General features: G+C 37.6%; 1 protein-coding gene and 1 pseudogene across 3 annotated transcripts in view; one reads left to right on the top strand and one right to left on the bottom strand.

Annotated features, from left to right (window-relative positions):
* CAMK4 (calcium/calmodulin dependent protein kinase IV) overlaps positions 1 to 18149 on the top strand; it is a 230092-nt gene that overhangs the window by 121918 nt on the left and 90025 nt on the right. The gene's annotated exons all lie outside the window — the stretch shown is intronic.
* On the bottom strand, positions 744 to 16697 carry LOC116863497 (annotated as a pseudogene).

Below are 18149 nucleotides of genomic sequence, written 5' to 3'. Positions count from 1 at the left end.
TTATCATCTCCATTTTATGTGATATTTAGAAGAAATTGAAGTAAAGAAAAAGGATTTACTAAGCTACTACCTCAGATTAACAACTTAGTGACAGTAAAGGATTCTAACTGGCACAGCTGTTAGGATAACCCATGATTTAGAAGACAGAAACTTTGTGGGGGGCGGGTGGTAAATTGTAATTTTTTTATTGGAAAACAAATCTACAACTTGAAGTGGATTTGAGGCAAGTTGTTCCATAAGCAGATTTTCTTCAAGAGGCTAAACGAAGTTTAAAAGCAAGCAACAATAGAAGAAAATATTTCTGGTACAGGACAAGCAGTCCAAAAAAAACAGTGTATGAGTACCTGGATAATATCCATTTTGCAACAGTGCAACTTTTAAGTGCATATTGTAACTGTCCATAGTCCACTCAGAGTTACAACTCCACACTTCAACAATAGGCTGTCAGTTCCCGAAGAAAACTACTTAAAAAGGCATAACCCAGATGTTTCCTCATTTGACCAACTCCCTTTAAGTTCAGATGTGCAGAAGGTCTTAGATATACCCAGAGTAAGCCACATGCAACATGTTACTTGATCGATTTTCTAAAATACGGTTTCAAGAAAATGACAGTAAGATAATGGAAGAAAGCATGGAGGAGTGAAGTCTGAATTACTGCACGTGCATATTTTTTGACAGCATTTCACAGATAAGTTACAAAGAAAAGGCAAATAAACAATTTTGTACAAGAAAGTGAACACATTCTGTACAGTGTCTTCACTTTGCTATCATCATTTGTACAAGCACTTCATAGTTTGCTTGACCATCACCATCAATATCTGCTTCCCTGATCATTTCATCAACCTCATCTGTTAATTTCTCTCCCAGGTTTGTCGTCACATGGCGAAGCTCTGCTGCCATAACACAGCCATTGACATCCTGTCAAACGCATGGAATGCTTCTCTAATTTCTTCTTCACTTGTCCGTGCCTTTCATTTTTCTTGCCATCATTGTCAGAAATTCTGGAAAGTCAATTGTGCAATTACCATCAGCATCTATTTCATTAATCATGTCCTGTAACTCTGCTTCTGTGGGATTCTGCCCAAAAGACCTCATTACAGTTCCCAATTCCTTTGCTGTTACAGTTCCATCACCATCCTTGTCAAATGGCGAAAAGGCATCTTTGACTTCTGCAATCTGCTCTTCAGTCCTAGGTCAGCCTGTAGTACGTCATTTGGCTCGCAGCCGCTGCTGCTCGGTCAGAGTGCGGCTTCTGCCTGTTGCTCTGGCGGTGTTGTCCTGGCAACTCCCTAGACGGAACCTTTTTACTGATATCACATGACTTTCGAATATGCTGAACTTAAAACTGCACAAAATGAGAAAAACAGATCCGAGAAAGTGTCAGAATTTGAACAGATTCAGCAGATGGAACCTTCAGTTTGGACTGAATTTTGCTGAGTTAAATGGAATCACAACTTTGGAAGAATGGCACAGTGATAATGCAGTTACTATTTCAGGAGTGAGTCACAGGCTTTACCTTTTTTCCTGAGGAGTGCATACCTCAGGGCGTATCTAAATAATCACACTTCAGCCCTATCCGTATAGCTCATATTCGAGAAGAACTGAGTGAGATTTAAGAAAATCATGCTCACCAGTCATTTATAGTGTCCCTGGAATTTTGGAGACAAATATTTGAATTCTAGAATTGAGATGAAATTTCTAGCTGTATGGCTCAACTCTTGGAAGAGATTGCATTCAGCTTACTGTAAAATCTGTGCCCTTTCATGAAATACTCAGTACTGAGTCTCAGTATATAAAACCAGAATTTGTGAGTCTGAGAGCCAATCCCAGCATGCGAGTTCAGCATGTATAGGTATTCTGACTCTCCTTAAGAGTGTTTGTGCAGTTGTGGGGTGAGATTATGGACTCTGGAGCCAGACAGATTGAGTTCAAAATCCCTTCTGCCACTTACTACTTGTGTGGCTTTACAACAAATTATATAAATCTCTGAAACTTGGTTTCTTCGATTGTAAAATGGCTTCAAGATCATCTAGCTCATAGTGTTCTAGTGATGATTAAAGTGAGATAATTTGTGTAAAATATTTCTCAACACTCAGGAAGTTTGTTATAAATGGGAAAATTATTCTTATTATTGATTATAAAGGCTCCACACAAGCATTTTATATTATGATAGTACCCGTTCCTTCTTTGCAATTCTGATGTTCTTATTTGCTTCATTTAAAACTGAGTGGTAAGCAGCACTCGACACATTGTGCAATTCTGGATGAATAAGATGAATTATATTGTTTTTAGAATTTCTGCCAAAATGGGTACATATTTTACTACTATTATCAAATTTAATCTGGTGCTAAATAAAAATTTCTGATCCTGTGAACTCCTACGTAAACAAATCTTGGGGGCTTGTGATTACTAGATTTAGAGTGCTTTCAACCTTATGGTTCTATCTGTTTCTCAGCATTGGAGCAGTGTGACTATATCCACAGTGTAGAAGCTGTTCCAGGTCTAAATTTTGTCCTATTTTAGTTATTAGAATGTAAAGCGACCTATCAATTTCTATGAGGGTTTTTGTTGAATAATTTAATTTATGAGAAAATGCCTTTAGCTTTTATAAAATTTCCATAAGTGCTAAAGGATGAAAGAGGCCTTTCTTCTGAGTTAGTTGAAGAAACACACATTGTGATCTGCTAATCATTCTGTGATTTAGTATTTAATGTCTATTCATTTTTCCTTTTATTCTTATGAGTTAACTATTTGAGTATATAACTGTGATGTTGCCGGAGAATTTGAAAGGTTGTTCTCCATTAAATTTCAGAAGATACATAGTTCTCTTCCCAAATTCTTGGTAGGTGAATCTTCAGTCATCTCCATTAGAGGAGATTTCCAGAATCCTCCATCCTCAAATAGAGATAATACCATTCATCCCACTGGGTAAACTTAGGATTACTTGCTCTTTTCTCTTTCTGCCTAGCTTTTGGGAACACAGAAAACTGTCCATGAGCCTTTTATTTTCCATTTGCTATGATGTATGTAAGAGAGATGTCTGGGTCCATCTGAGTTAAAGATATGCATCTATTAAATGATGCCATAGCCACTTTTAACCACTTATGGATATGCTCTAAAAGTGAAGTCAAGGTCGCCTTTGGTCAGTGAAGGAAATGAGAATATAAATCTGTAGCTCAAATAGACTTTCTGGGCCCAACTGAGATCTCAGAACACATTAAGGAAAGTAGCTTGCAGATAACAAGCTGTGTCAAGTGAAGTGAAACTTCTTCAAGCATTCTGTCAGTTGAAACCTATTATTGATTTTCATAAGAACTATTAAGCCAGGTTTCCTGGAATAGGAACAGGGAAATTTTATTCAGTTTATGACAAGTATATGTCTACAAGAGAAAAAGGTGGTAGTGGAGTGGAATGTTAAAAACTTGACCTGTTTTATATGCTTTAACCATTCAGAGATCTACTTGGAAGTCTGAACATTCTTTCAGAGAATTAGTTGTTGCAGTTTGATTTTTTTTTTTTTTTTTTTTTGGTAGAAATGCTGCTGGAATCTGTCACAATTCAGCTTGCTTATCTGTCTTCTCATTATATGGCTCTCTCAGCAGTATTTTGTTGCCTTTTTAAAAATAAACACCTTAATTCAGACAACCTGATGTGAAGGGTGGTGAGAGATGGGGGAGAAGGAGAGACTGAGAATATAGGCTCATGCTCAGATACCATTGCCTGGAACGAAGCACACTTGGCTGTGACACCATCGACTTAGATGATCACATTTAAACCTCTAGTATTTTTTAGGTAGTGGGCAGCTTGTTTTAAAGTAATCTTCACCCTAAAAGGAAGATGTTTACCTAGCCACAAACAGGAAATCTTATAGGAACAGCGTATGTTGCCATACCCGAGTAGAAGAAAGAGATTAGAAACTTCTCAGAGAGCTGAATGGGAAAGGCCTTGTAACCAGAAGAGAGGTGTTGGGAGCATGAAAGTTAAAAGGAGCCAAGGTCAGAAGATCAGAGCTGTGGAGTTGTACCCAGTGGTCCACAACCAGAGAGCTGAGACAGCCTGAAGAACACAGCCTACTGGCCTCAAACCAGTCTTGGGATTCGTAGCTTACTAGGAAAGAGAGAAACTATAGAATTAGTGTTAACAGAGAAGAACATGTCAATAAATTTTTATTTTTATATTTATGGTATAATGCTGAATGATGGTCAAAGCTGCATCCACCCAAACAATGTAAGAAGAGAGGGGAGAAAGAAATCTAAAAAAAAAAAAAAAAAAGATAAAGTCATGAAACTCTGAAACCACTAATCTGCTAAAAGAGAGGAAATGAATGACTGTGTGCAGGGGATATTAAATAGAAGAGATTCAAATAATTTTCACTATTGAATTAGGTTTCAACTGCCTTTTTTTTTTTTTTTTAACTAGCATCCTCAAATCACCCTATGCCTCTTCAGAAGTTTTAGCACTGAAGGAGCATGGTGCTAATAAGAATGGTGCCCACATTTGATTGTTAAACACTGTGTGGCCCCATTCACCTGTTAATACAACGTGCTCCGTGGGAGTATTTACTTATGGGAGTTTTAGAAAAGAGACATGTCCAAAGTACACAATAGCATATAGAATTTGAACCCAAGCCTTTTGAGTCCCAATCTGGGTCCTTTCTATTTATACCAGTGAGGTCCTGATAGAAAAAGCAAAAAAAAAAAAAAAAAAAAAAAAAGACAAAAGGTAAGAGTGATCATGGCCCAGATCTCACACTGACACTGTATATTGCTCTTTACTAAGCTGATTTTTTTTTATGAAAAAAAGCCTTTGTTGACACAGAAACTGAGAAACTGAGTGTATTTTTAATTCACACTGTAAAACAAAGGTAAATATATTCCTTATGTGCAGAGAACACAAGCAACATATTTCTTTTCCAAATTGTTGTTAAAAGTTTAGTTTAATGAGTTTCAGCACACAATATTCACTACCAAATAAAAGAGGAGTAACTGGGGAGTGTGTAATATACAAACTACACACACTGCTTGGTGTGAATCTTTGCACTTTGTCTTTTTTAATATTTATTTGATAGAAAGAGGGAGAGCGAGCACAAGTAACGGGGGGGGGCAGAGGCAGAGGGAGAGGGTGAGGCAGGCTCCCCACTGTGCAGGGAACCCGATGTGGGGCTCGATCCCAGCACTCCGAGATCATGACCTGAGCCAAAAGCAGTCGCTTAACCAACCGAGCCACCCAGGCTCTCTTTGCACTTTGTCTTAATGGTAGATGGAATGCAGTGACTCCAGGCATGGCTGTGTGTATGAAATTCCAGTTTCTTCTCTGCTGCAAGTGTCCACATCACAAGATAAGTTTAATTAAAGCTTCTCATATTTATCTCTACTCCAGAAATCTGAAAAATGTATCAAATGAGTTTTTATATCTACACTGCTTCCCGCCCCCCACACAACATACCAAGCTGTCATTGGGAAGATTTTTTTTTTTTTTTTGAGATTTTGAGATCAGAATAACCTAGAACTATTTTTCCATAGTAAAATGAAGACAGATTTGGGTATTGTGATCAGTGTCAAGGGAGGGGCATACATGATAAAGTACATAATAAAGTACTATAAGTTGTGAATGACTTTTTTCATTGATGAAGCAGATCCAAGATTACCATTGTCATCTTTTAAAATTTGACACCTTTATGAAGGGGAATGTGGATAAGTATCAAAATTTACCTATCACATTTTTATCTGCCAAAAAAAAAATTAAAGTATCCTCTATTTTCTATGACAATTAAAATTCTTCCTAAGACTGGTACCCCTGGATATCTCAGAAAAGAGGCTTAAACTTTCCAGCCAAAGATATGTCAGTTTTTTCCTCAGTTAAGAGTCTCTATTAGTTTAAAGGAATTTCTTTAAGGTAAATATTCAACATAAATCTGTCTCAGAGCTATTTCTCCCTTGCTCTGTTCTTTCTGCGCTTGCTTAAGTAACCCGTGGAAGCATGGTCTCTCCAGTGAGGATGAAGTACCCATGCATCCAGACATCATCAGCTGCTGACTGCACTAAACACCTAACCAAGTGAGGGCCCCAGCAGCTAGAGACAGCTGGAGATACATCATAGGATCACATGATGGTCAGACATTCAGGGACAGGACCAGACCAACCAGGCAGCACAAAATCAGAGACCAGCCCACTGTATGGATCTGTTTCTTCTCTGAACCCTGACAGTCCTGGACAGTATCAGAGAGGGAACAGTGCTAGGGCATTATCATGGAATGTTGTGCATGTCTACCCAACTACTCACGCGTGGGACCTTAAAACTCTGAGCCATTTAACCCAGAACAGACTTAAGGACAAACTACTAGGAGTACAGGGAGGATGTTCACATCACTCTAAAGAAAAAAATGTTGAGAAGAACTGAGCTAACACACTTCAGCTTCAGATTTCTAGAAGCATCTAGCCTCTTCAGAAAAGTGAAGCTCTGGGATTAACTCATGTTAAGATGCTTCTTCAACAAGGGAGGCAAATCAGAGGAAGAATACTGCCCTGGGGCAATATCAATAATGGAATTTTTTTCAAACCTTAAATCATCAAGATTTCTACTATTTCTTCCTTTATAATTCTGGCCCTAAAGTATGATTATATTGCTTCTGAGGTCATTTAAAATCTTTTTTTAAAAATCAATAACCCATTACTTTTCATTTTAAAGGAAGTTTTTAGCATCCTTGAACAATATTAACTAGCATATTTGAAAGCCTTACTTATCTTAGGAAGAACAGTTAAGGAACTTCTAATAAAGATCTTAATAGTAGTAATAAAGCTTCTGATAGTGTCCAGGTTTTCCCCTATTCAAAGTTACCCTCATAAGGGATTCAACCCCAAGATGTAATTGATGGGATTTAAAATAATAATATTTATAAGGGTATGTTTTGTCTTTGTTATTTGATGGATTACAAAGTCATAAAGTTTTTTGAATGCCTAGTCAGTTTTATAACCAATAGATGATCTCTTAGTTTGAGAAGGATATTTCAGGGCCTCTAGAGTATATAGCGTCCTACCCTTCACTTCAGATGGTTTGGGAATTTTATACCTGAATCATTGCTATCCAACTGAAAGAAATACAAAATCAAAACTAAACTGTGTATTTCCATGCCTTCTTGGTAACTTTAAAAGCATTTTGAAAAGCACTGTCTTGACCACATAAAAACTACTAAAAGTCACTGATCCTGGCAGGCTGGGTCTGGGGACCCAGGGAGGTCCTGCAGGACCAGCCAAGGGGGTCCCTGGCTGCATGCAGGATAGAAATCAAATGTGAGCCAGCAAGAGGTGAAAGCAGAGTTTATTGCAGGTGTAGAGAGCATGCAGTTACAGTGTCTGGAGACTCAGAAAGGAAAGGATGGAGTCTCATCTTAGTTAGGGGCCTGAGTTTTTTTTTATTGAGGATCATGATCTGGTGTACACGTCCTCTCAGTCATCCAGGAACCACCTAGAACAAAGACGAGGGCCAAGTGTTCTTCCTTGGAGGCTGGGGGACTTGACATCGAGATGTCCAGTGCTGGTGATCTGAAATATGCATATGACAGCTGCATCTAGTCCTTCTTACCAGGTTCTTCCTTAGATGCTATCTATTCTAGAGAAATCATTAACTCCTTGTCTTACACTACATGCACTGAGGCATATACAAAGTGGTGGTGGAGGTCCTAGCAAGAACAGAAGAAGGAAAAGGAACAAAAAGCAGGTCTTTATGCATTCCTTCAGTTTCCCTATCTCAGCAGTAAAAGAGAATGATGCAGTTTGTTAATTTCTAAGAGGAATTAGAATTAGGACATTGCTGATACCAAGGTCTGAAGTAACTCAGGTGTGACCTCAGCAGTCAACAGTGGTTAATAAATGTAAGAAATTAGTCTTAAAACCTCCATGGAGCTTAACCAAAGTAGTGCAGTTCTTATCCTAATCATAAAAGGTGAAGGAAGGCATTTAAATATAAATGCAAACAGATATCTGCTCCCCTATTTTATTACCTTCAAATAAGATTATATTGGATACAGTTTAGGATTTTGATGAAGTTATCTTTCATTTTTAGAAGAAAACAGGAACAAAACCATATTTCAAGTTTATTAGAGTTTTTTACTTACTACTACTGGCACTCTCAAATATCCTAGTACTTCTAAATTTAGTTTGTTTCAATTACAGTAATTTTTATGGAAAAACACAGAAAATTGAAAAGAGAACACTAAGAAATATTCACCTTACTTTTACAAAACCCTTTCAGGAAATGCACTGAACATCTACCATGAGCGAGGAGATTTCACATATACTTTAATTTACTCCTTGTAACAATAATACTGCAGATAGCCATCATTGTCTCTGTTTTATCTATGAAGAAATCAAAATAATCCTCAGATAGGATAAATGATTTTATCAAGGACTCTAAATGGCAGAACCAGAATTCAAGTTGCATTTTAAAATAAAGTACAACCATGGATATTCATTACAGAATGATTTATATTAGTAGCAAATTTTAAGAAATCCTAAATATCTAATGATAAAAATAGTCATTCATGGGGCACCTGGGTGGCTCAGTGGGTTAAGCCTCTGCCTTCATCTCAGGTCATGGTCTCAGGGCCCTGGGATCGAGCCCCACATCGGGCTCTCTGCTCAGCAGGGAGCCTGCTTCCCTCTCTCTCTCTACCTGCCTCTCTGCCTACTTGTGATCTCTCTCCCTGTGTCAAATAAATAAATAAAATCTTAAAAAAAAAGTAGTCATTGATGACACTGGAGCATTAGGAAACTGTTTTATATTCTGCTTGTGAGTGTTAGATATCCATAAAATGTTATGTTATTTTTCATGAAAATTGTAAGAAACAAAATTCTCCATATTTGAAACAGAGTTTGAAATTTAAAAGAAAATGAGCCAAAATGCTAATGGTTACAATAGTGGGTATGTTCCTCACTCTTCTGTTTTATAGTTCACATTTTTTTAATGTGGTTATGATACTCTAAAAATTTATACTACCTCTTTATTTTCTTCCAGCCCTGGCAACATGCCACCGAAAAGGAAATTTGGGAGGCTGACATTCCATTCCTTTTTTAATCATAGGATTTCACCTTCTCTTTTGCAAGGATCTTACTGTGGTGGTGTTGACACGCCCTCATCAGGGAATCTGGAGGAGTAGGGACTCAGCAAAACTTTCCTCCTGACCTGTGCCCCAGCAGGCACAGAGACAAAAAGAATTTGCAGTCACATCCCTCTACTTCTCTGCTTCCTGAGGACCTCCCAGCTCCTTCTTCAGGAGTGCATATTACATTCTAGCTTGCATGGCTACAAGTTACTGATTTTCATCATTTCTTTTAATCTTTTCTCTCATGTTTAATACAAAGCATTGATCACACAAATAAAGGCAAGATGTTCTGTTTGAAGAACAGGCGTCATTTTTGGCAGTTTGAAGGGCTCTATGTTCTATGATGGGGGAGAGGAGCAGACATGGAACATCGCTATCTGCTGCAATGTGTTTAGAAAGTCAGTGACTCCACCGAAGTTTTTATTACTTATTATTTCTTGAAACATCCCTCTATTGCTTTGGGAGAATGTAATCTCTAATAAATGGTATAGAAATCCTTTGTGGCTCACAGTTTGGGAACCACAAGCTACTATCCATGCAGGCCCTATATTGGGTACTTTGCTCTGCCAGTAAGATAGGTTCCATTAGTACCAACACAACGAAAAATGTCCTGTAGATTCAAATGGCAAGAGAATAGACTAACCAATTCTAATCTTAACTAACCAAAGCTGTGAAACCAGGGACCTTTTCTTTGAACCACCCATCTCTTGTATTCAGATTAGCTTCATTATTCATTCATTCATTCATTCATTCATTCAACACATTACTGTATACCAGGCTTTGGTAAATAACGCTGGGGATACTGATGTGCAGAAAATGGACAAAGCACTTGGTGTCATAGAGCTGGTGTTCTGGTAGAAAAATCAAATAATGAATTATTAATTAAATGACAACATAGATATTTGTAAGTGTTACAGAGAGGTAAGAGTGATATGATTCATGGTGTATGTATAAATGTTTGTGTAGTCACTTCTCATGGAGTGTCCAGGGAAGGCCTCTCAAGTACTCCCTGAGAAGTCAGAAGGTCTTATGTAAGAGAAAGTAGCAAGTACAAATTCTTTGGAGTCTGATCTAGTGGTTGAAGGGAATGTATAGAGACAAAAATGACATCAGAGCAAAAGGATGAGGCCACACCATCTAGAGTTTTATGGTCCATGGTAAATAGTTTGCATTTATTCTAAGCACAACGGGTGCCAATAAAAGCATTTGAGTTGGAGAGTGACATGATCTGATTTACATTTTAAAGACACCACTCTGGCTTGTGTGCAGAGGGAATGATTGTAAAGGGTAAGAATCCAAGCAGAGAGGTTACTTAGGAAGTATTTCAATACTTCTGCAGCCTTTAAGGTAGAAGAAAAACCAGACCAGAATGGTGACATGGAATAATCAATTTTATTTGAAGAATGGGATGATCAAATATATCAAATGCTCCTGACAAGATAAGATGAGTAATTTGGCCCTCAAGTGCTCCTCCAGGGAGGCCACTGATCTTTTTCTACATAAGCAGTTTGGGGGAGGTCTTGGGATGAAGCCAGGCTGGGTTGCACTGATAAATGCAAGGGGGTGGGTGGAGGAAGTGGAGAAAGAAGGCAGAGACAACTCTGGAGAGTTTTTCTGTGAAGGGAAGTAGAAAAATGCTTTGAAAGCAGGAAGAGAAGTGAGGCACAGAGAGAGGGATGAGGTCTTTTTAAGGATAAGAGATATTAAGTCAGGGTTACCCCCCTATATTCATAATCTCAGGAAGAGATACAAAGATGAGTAATGGAAAAAGAGTTAGTGAAAGATGTAAAGTTCTTTCTACTTTATATATGGTGTTTTCTCCATTCTTTTCTCTCTCTGTTAAGCTAAATCTGTTTCTAGTGAGAGTCTATCATGAGCCAAATCTTTTGTATAAACTTTGTTCAGCTTGTCATCTCTCCCAGGAATATTTTAAGCCTACTTCATTCACTGTAAAATAAAAGGCTGTTCCTTGTGAAAGAATTTCTGGCATCTGTGAGCAGAAAGGCTTAGATTTTAGAATGTAGGAATGAGGGAGCAGAGGTACCTCCCTTGAAGGACACTGCCCTGTTCTGAATCTATCTGACTATAGAAATTTCAGGTTCTGAAATATAAGCATCTTTCTTTCTGGTTTGAACTTCACAGAGCCATTCTTGTCTTGCCCAAATTCTACTCCAATCCTTGGGCTCCTCTTCCATTGGAAAGCTCTACTTTTCTCCTTTCTGTCCTGCCAGTGTCTTAAGAGTCTGCAGGGAGCAGGAGGTGGCTATTAACAGAACTATCAAAAAATGAGTTTCACAGTTTTCAAAACCAAGCTTATTTGATTGACATGCTTTGTTAGAGTCTGTCTTCCCATACTGATGAGAGCAAGGTTGATGTTATGCTAGTCAGTGTTAAATGTAAAATAAGATATTGGTTCCTCAACAGTTAATATCTCCTTCCTGCCCAACCCCATCATGTCCAACACTCATCACTGCCTGCACCTCTGAAACATCACCTCCACTGTGCAGCTGTCCCTTCCATTCTCCTCTTTACTGGGTCCAAACTCACACTGAAAGAACATTCAGTGTTCTTTCATGTGAAGAAAGAATGTGAAGAACAATTCAAGACGGAAGCCTATCTAGTACAGAATGAAAAGGCCCAGGAATGGGAAAGATTTTTGGCTTCTCCAGAGATTAACTAGATGATTAGTGAGCTAAAATGGAAGGGGGCAGCTGGTAGGTGAGTTCAGTACAATGGGCAGAGCCAAAATGTTAACTAGCATCTTTCGGAACCTGCTCCTCTAATCTTTCCCACCTCAGTAAATGGCAATTTTATGTTTTACATTTCTGAAGCTGAAAAACTTCTAGGCAACTTTTACATTTTTCTTTCTCTTACATCGCATAGCCAGTTCACCTGTAAATACTATTTTCTCTTCCTTAAAAATATCCATTTGCTTCATACCTCTATCATCACTACCAAAACTCCATTATCTCTCACTGGAACAAATACTCTAACTTGTTATTGCATGTCCCTGCTTTTACTCTTTCCATTATCTTCACCTCTATAAGATTCAGAGCATCTTTTTTTTTTTTTTTTTTTTTTTTTTTTTTTTTTAAATAGATGGTAGGGAGAGGGGCAGAAGAAGAGGGAGAGAAAATCTCAAGCAGGTTCCATGCTGTGTGGAGCCCAACATGAGGCTCAGTCTTACAACCCTGAGATCATGACCTGAATCAAAATAAAAAATAAGATGCTTAACTGACTGAGCCAACCAGGCTCCCCTTAGAGTATCCTTTTAAAACTTAACTAAGGTCATGTCCTTTCTTTCTCAAAATCTTCCAGTTGTGTCTGACCTCTCTCATACTAAAATACCAAATTCTTCTCTGGCCAACATGACTCTTTGTAAGCTGACTCCTGGTCATGAGGAGCTCCATCATCATCTACGACTTTCCTCCTCTGCCACTTTGCTTTGGCTAAGCTGGCCTCTTTGCTATCACTCATAACTGAGGGCCTTTATGTTTGCTGTTACTGTGTCTGAAACACTCCTCTTTCCAATCCAAATGGCTGTGTGTCATGTTACTTTGTCAGAGAGAACTTTCCTAACCATCCATCTCAAATAACACCCTTCACCACCCCATGCTCTTTACCTTTTTTTTTTTTTTTTCCTCCTTCTTTAGTATTTATCAACTCTGGACCTTTTATTTCCTTCTTTCTTTTTTTAAACCTTCACTAGAACATGAGCTTTTTAGAACATAAAATTCCTAGGAAGTTTATCTGTTTTGTTCACCACTGTGTCCTCATGCCCAGAATAACACCCACATGTAGTGGGAGCTCACAAATATTTGTTGTATAAATGGATGAAATTAATTTGATACAGATGTATATAGGTTAATAGATTGGATGATGAGAAGATTGTGTTCTCTTTATATTGTGTATACCTTTTCAGTGGATTAGAAGCAAGGCTGTGATAGGAGAGTGAAGGGAGGAGGGAGTATTGGATGTTAGAAGAAAGTGTAAAGTGTTCTGTTGCAGAGTGGGGAGCTGTGGGTCCCTTGAGATTTGGGGTTATAAATTAAAAATGGGACTGGTGAACTGTCGTACATTTTATTTCAGACACTTCAGTTCAGGCACAGACATGGAGCAAAAGAAGAATAGAGGTTAGCCAATTTAAGGGTTTTACCTTGCAAGTCCGACAGATGACGATAAGAGCAAAGGAGTTGGGGGACTATTCCAACTAATGAACCATGATATCCATGTAAGAACTGAAAAGACAGGAGGTAGAAAGCAGAGAGTATGAGGTTTCAAATCAGTGTTTTTGAAGTGGTATAACTGATGGTAATGATAAAGCCTGGGATATGACCATGGGAATGGGTTACTAAGGGAGAGTGGAGGAAGAAATTGTTGGATTGAAGAAATGGCAAAGAAACTAGAGGCAAGGATGTTGACAAGATCATTCACATGAAAGTTCAAGTTGTTAAGAATGATGACAGGATCAGTGGTTGAGATAAAGTTGCTGAAACATGCTAAAATCTTCAGAATGGGAAGGATAATGAGATAGGAAGATGACTAAAACAAAAAAAAAGGTTACAAGTCGTGTTGGCTGATGGCAGACATTTCAAAGCAGCTGAGATTTTAGGGGGACAAGGGAGGAGAAATTGTTTAGATATAGCAATGGGGAACAAGAAGGACACCTATCCTTCCAGGCCCTGTGGTTCATTTCCTATTTGGACAAAAATAAGACCCTACTTGAGAAGACGATGAATAAGGTTCATGAGATGTCCAGGTTTCCATTAGGTCAAAAATATAAAGGGAATAATCAAACTTGGTTAAAATTCCATAGTTACTGCAGATACCAGCCTTGGTATTTTTATCCGTATATCGCATTTGATTTTTGCATGTTCAAACAGCAGTTCTTAGCTTTTAAATCCTTGTAGGCTAAAACTGTCATTCTTGAATTTAACAAAGTGCCAGCTGTCAAGTCTTTTCACCAGGCATGTTAGTGCCAACATATACTTGTTGACATGTCAGAAAACAGGATGATAAATTAAGCAGAAGCTATGCAGAAGAGAACTGTTGTGAACATTTAAAGACACTTGTCTGCTGATTTATTTATTCACTAATAATTTGTATTTTGCCTTTTCCCACAAATCGTTTGAGGAGCACAGTTCTGTACTTCACATCATGTTTTCCAGTCATGTTCAAACCACAAATGAGCCTAAGAAGCCAGAGAAGGAGTAGAGAGACAAACAAGATTTATGGTCTCAATCCCCACAAAGAACATGAGATGAAGCTGAGCATTTGATGTGGAAATGCCACTGTGCTTGACTGAATCCTAGAACTAGAGCAGTAGTCTCTACTCCTCCAGGTTACCCCAACTCACCAAGAGTATTTAAAATCCCAGAGTCCAGATCCAGGCCACATCTGAGATGCCCAAGTGGCTCAAGTCCACCAGAAATCTGATGTTTAAAAAATCCTCTTCTCAATTCCTTTACCACCTCTGCCTCTATCCGTCATTCTCATAGTGCAGAAACTGGTTTCCTTTTCTTTCCCTAAATCCTCATTATTTATTTTTCATATTTTTTTAATCCTTTCTCCCTTCTTTTCTGCAACCTTCTCAGCCCCAGCACAAGAGTGTATCTGCTATATATCATAATGAAGCGTCCATGTTTGATTAACTCTATTCCAGTGGTGGAGCCTTTTTCTCTGATGTTGCTCTAGAATAAAGCATTTTATCCATTTCTTTTTTCCCCTCCATGGAGAAAGATAGTACAATTGGGATTTCTTTCAATATTAAGGAATCTTGAGTTCTGTAGAGTTTTAAAACTATATACATCTGTATAATAACTACCTTTAAGAAATTGTTTTATTAATGTTTTCTTATGTACCATCTTCAAAAATGCATTTTATGTTGAAAGTATTTCAAAAGCCATTAAAATTGGATGTTTCAAAGGTTATTTTATGAGGATGAAAGGAGATATTTCTTTGAATATTTAGAGCAATTTAAATAGAGAAGCTAAAATAGGTTTTAAGAAAAATCCCATGTGCCCAATCCATTTCAAATTGGCAACTAGAACAATAAAACAATATAAGTGGGAGACAAAGCTCTTAATGATTTGCAGTAAAATGCAATAAACTAGAGAGGCAGGACTGTAATCCCATGGTTGTCAATCCGGCTTACCTTATGACAGATAAAAACTCAGGAAGGCACTGTGACTGAACAAACTCCTTTGGGCTTCTTCAGATTCCTTCTGTCATCCAGTCTTCTAGACCCAGGAGAGCTTGATTGCCCACTGTCCACTGCATGCATTTAGGCCAACCAGACACACAGCTGAAACTTCTAACCCTTCACAGCAACTTCTGGATTTGGATGAGATACAATACCTCATGAGGAGGAGTATGGCATCACAGCTCCAAAGAGATTGGATATGCAACCTAAAAGTCTGGAAAAGTTAACACTGTAGAGCCACAATTCACCTGTGGGCAACAGAAGAAGTGAGTTCCAAGGCAAGGGGAATTCTCCCTCTTTCTTATGAACTTCTTCAAGGCACAGTGGCCTGGTACAGTTCCTCTGGACAAGTACTCTATGCCAGGTGGATGCAACTGCCCATAGGACCTGCTGTTTCTTTACAACTCATTGTGACACAGTAACCTGTGACCATGTTGTGTCACCTCTAACTTTGCTGGACTTCCCTGTGACCCTGCTCTAACTGCACCTTCTAAATAAAACACCAGCATGTTGATCCTTGCCTCACATTTGTTTGCTGGAGAACCTGGGCTAAAATATATCTCCTAACTCAGGATTTTAGTAATGTATGTTATATATTTTACAATTGTGAATTATTAGTAACAAAAAACTACCATCCTTCAAGGTATTTTATAAATAGTGAAGGTAATTTTACGGGTTTCAGTTTTGTAATATTGATTTGTTAAAGCCATCTGTTGATGCTTCTGAAGATACTAATTACAGTAGCACTTGGAAGCTAATTTCAGGTCACAATAATGACTGTTCAGATAGCTAGCTGCCCAATGACTTTTATGGTGATCTTGACAGTTATTTTCTAGAAAAACATCACTGATTATCAGTGGCAAGGTCAGGGTTCAGGTCCCTTCCCAGGGACTTCGAGGGGGGAGTCAGAAGCCGGAATGAAACACTAGTTTCCGGAACAAGAGGACGATTAGAAAGACGTGAGATGATATGGCAGTGAAGATATACACCTGTGTGACCTTCAAGATGTAATACCCATGGAGGAACCACTCTCCAAAACAGGACCACCTAGGAACCCTGAGACTTCGTTTCAGAAAGATAGCAAGTAGTCCTCAGTTTATCTCTCTGGGAAAGACTTTCTGACCTCAGTCTTGTTTTGTTCTGGCATAACACTCATTTTTCTGTCCATTTCTTTTTGTCAGCTTCTTCCTTTCAGCCTTACCTGCTCTTGGTTTCTTTGGTTGACATCACTTTGACTTGTAGTCCAGGTTTTTCCACTCAGTTTATTCTCTTTGGTTTGGTTTTCAATGCTCCATTTTTCTCTGAGATCCCTCTTCTAAGATTCTTACCTGCATCTCCCTTCTCAGCCTCCTCTGAAGTTGTGACCTGCACGTCATTCAGCTGGGACTCTAGCATTCAACGGAGGAGAGAGGAGACTGTGTTCACATTTTTTCTTTCATTTAAATTATTACTAAATTTTTGTTCTTTTCTCTCTGTTTTCTATTTTAAATTGTATGATGTCAAATATTCTGGAATAGTAGTTCTCAAGGGGGGGCGCCTGGGTGGCTCAGTGGGATAAAGCCTCTGCCTTCGGCTCAGGTCATGATCAGGTCCTGGGATGGAGTCTCGCATTGGGCTCTCTGCTCAGCAGGGAGCCTGCTTCCTCCTCTCTTTCTGCCTGCCTCTCTGCCTACTTGTGATCTCTGTCTGTCAAATAAATAAATAAAATATTTTTTAAAAAAATAGTAGTTCTCAAGCTTTTGGGCTTTAGGAACCCTTTATACTTTTCAAGTTATTAAGAACTCCAAATAGCTATACACATTTATTATATTAGAGATTAGAACAGAATTTTTAAAAGTATTTATTAATTAAAAGCACAATAATAAACCCATTACATTTTAACATAAATAGTATTTTTGTGAAAGGTAACTATATTTTCCAAAATTAAAATATGAGAAGAGTAGCATTATTTCAAAAATCTCTTTACTATCTGGCTTGATGGGTGATAATTTGAGAGGAAAAAAAGAGGAGACAGTTTAATTCCCATCTGCTTCTGCATTCGATTCATTGTTTTGTTTCAAGTATAGATAAAAATCTAGACTCACTCAAACATGCAACTGGAAAAGGGAGAGCCTCATATAAGAACCACAAGAATCTCAGGGACCCAAAAGGGTTTTCCCGTAACACTTTGAGAACCACTGATCTGGAGTACACTGGAGAAATAATTATCCTTTTCAAAATTGTTTATTAAAGAGAAATTAGTTCTGAATTCAAAACAAATAACTACATGAGAAGATTGCTAGTTCAGATAATCTGATGTGTTTTCACTATTTCCAGAATTCAGATAAATTAATTGTCAAGGAACTAAAGCATAATAAAAATTTTTAAAAGACATCCCAATATGTAATATATGAGATAAAATGTGGTAAAAAAATAAATACTAAAAATGTGTATTTGTATTAGAAAAGCTTTTGTTTAATATAAATACATCATATGAAAAAATTAAAGGATCTCATGATGTATTTTATATTGATTAGAAATATATGAAAACAAGGGGGAAACCTTATATTACATAAACTCTAAATGTGTAGAGAGAAAGATAAATTTGAATACTAACAGTCTTTTTGACTATTTTTGAAACATTTTTATTATTGAAGTATCATTGACACACAATGTTACATTAGTTTTGGATGCTAACAGTCTTAAATAAGAAATACTCAGGTTCTTTTTTTTTTTAATTTTTAATTTTTTATTAATAAAAAAAATTTTAAAAATTTTTTTAAAATTATGCAATTATGAAAAATATATTTATCTTGTGAGAAAATCTTTAAGACGAAGAGAAGATTATGATAAAAACTATCTGTATCC

Source organism: Lontra canadensis, unplaced genomic scaffold, assembly GCF_010015895.1.
Source record: "Lontra canadensis isolate GAN:19392208 unplaced genomic scaffold, GSC_riverotter_1.0 scaffold4, whole genome shotgun sequence".
Classification (NCBI taxonomy): domain Eukaryota; kingdom Metazoa; phylum Chordata; class Mammalia; order Carnivora; family Mustelidae; genus Lontra; species Lontra canadensis.
Note: the sequence above shows the minus strand (reverse complement) of the source record. Positions and strands in the feature narration are given on the sequence as shown.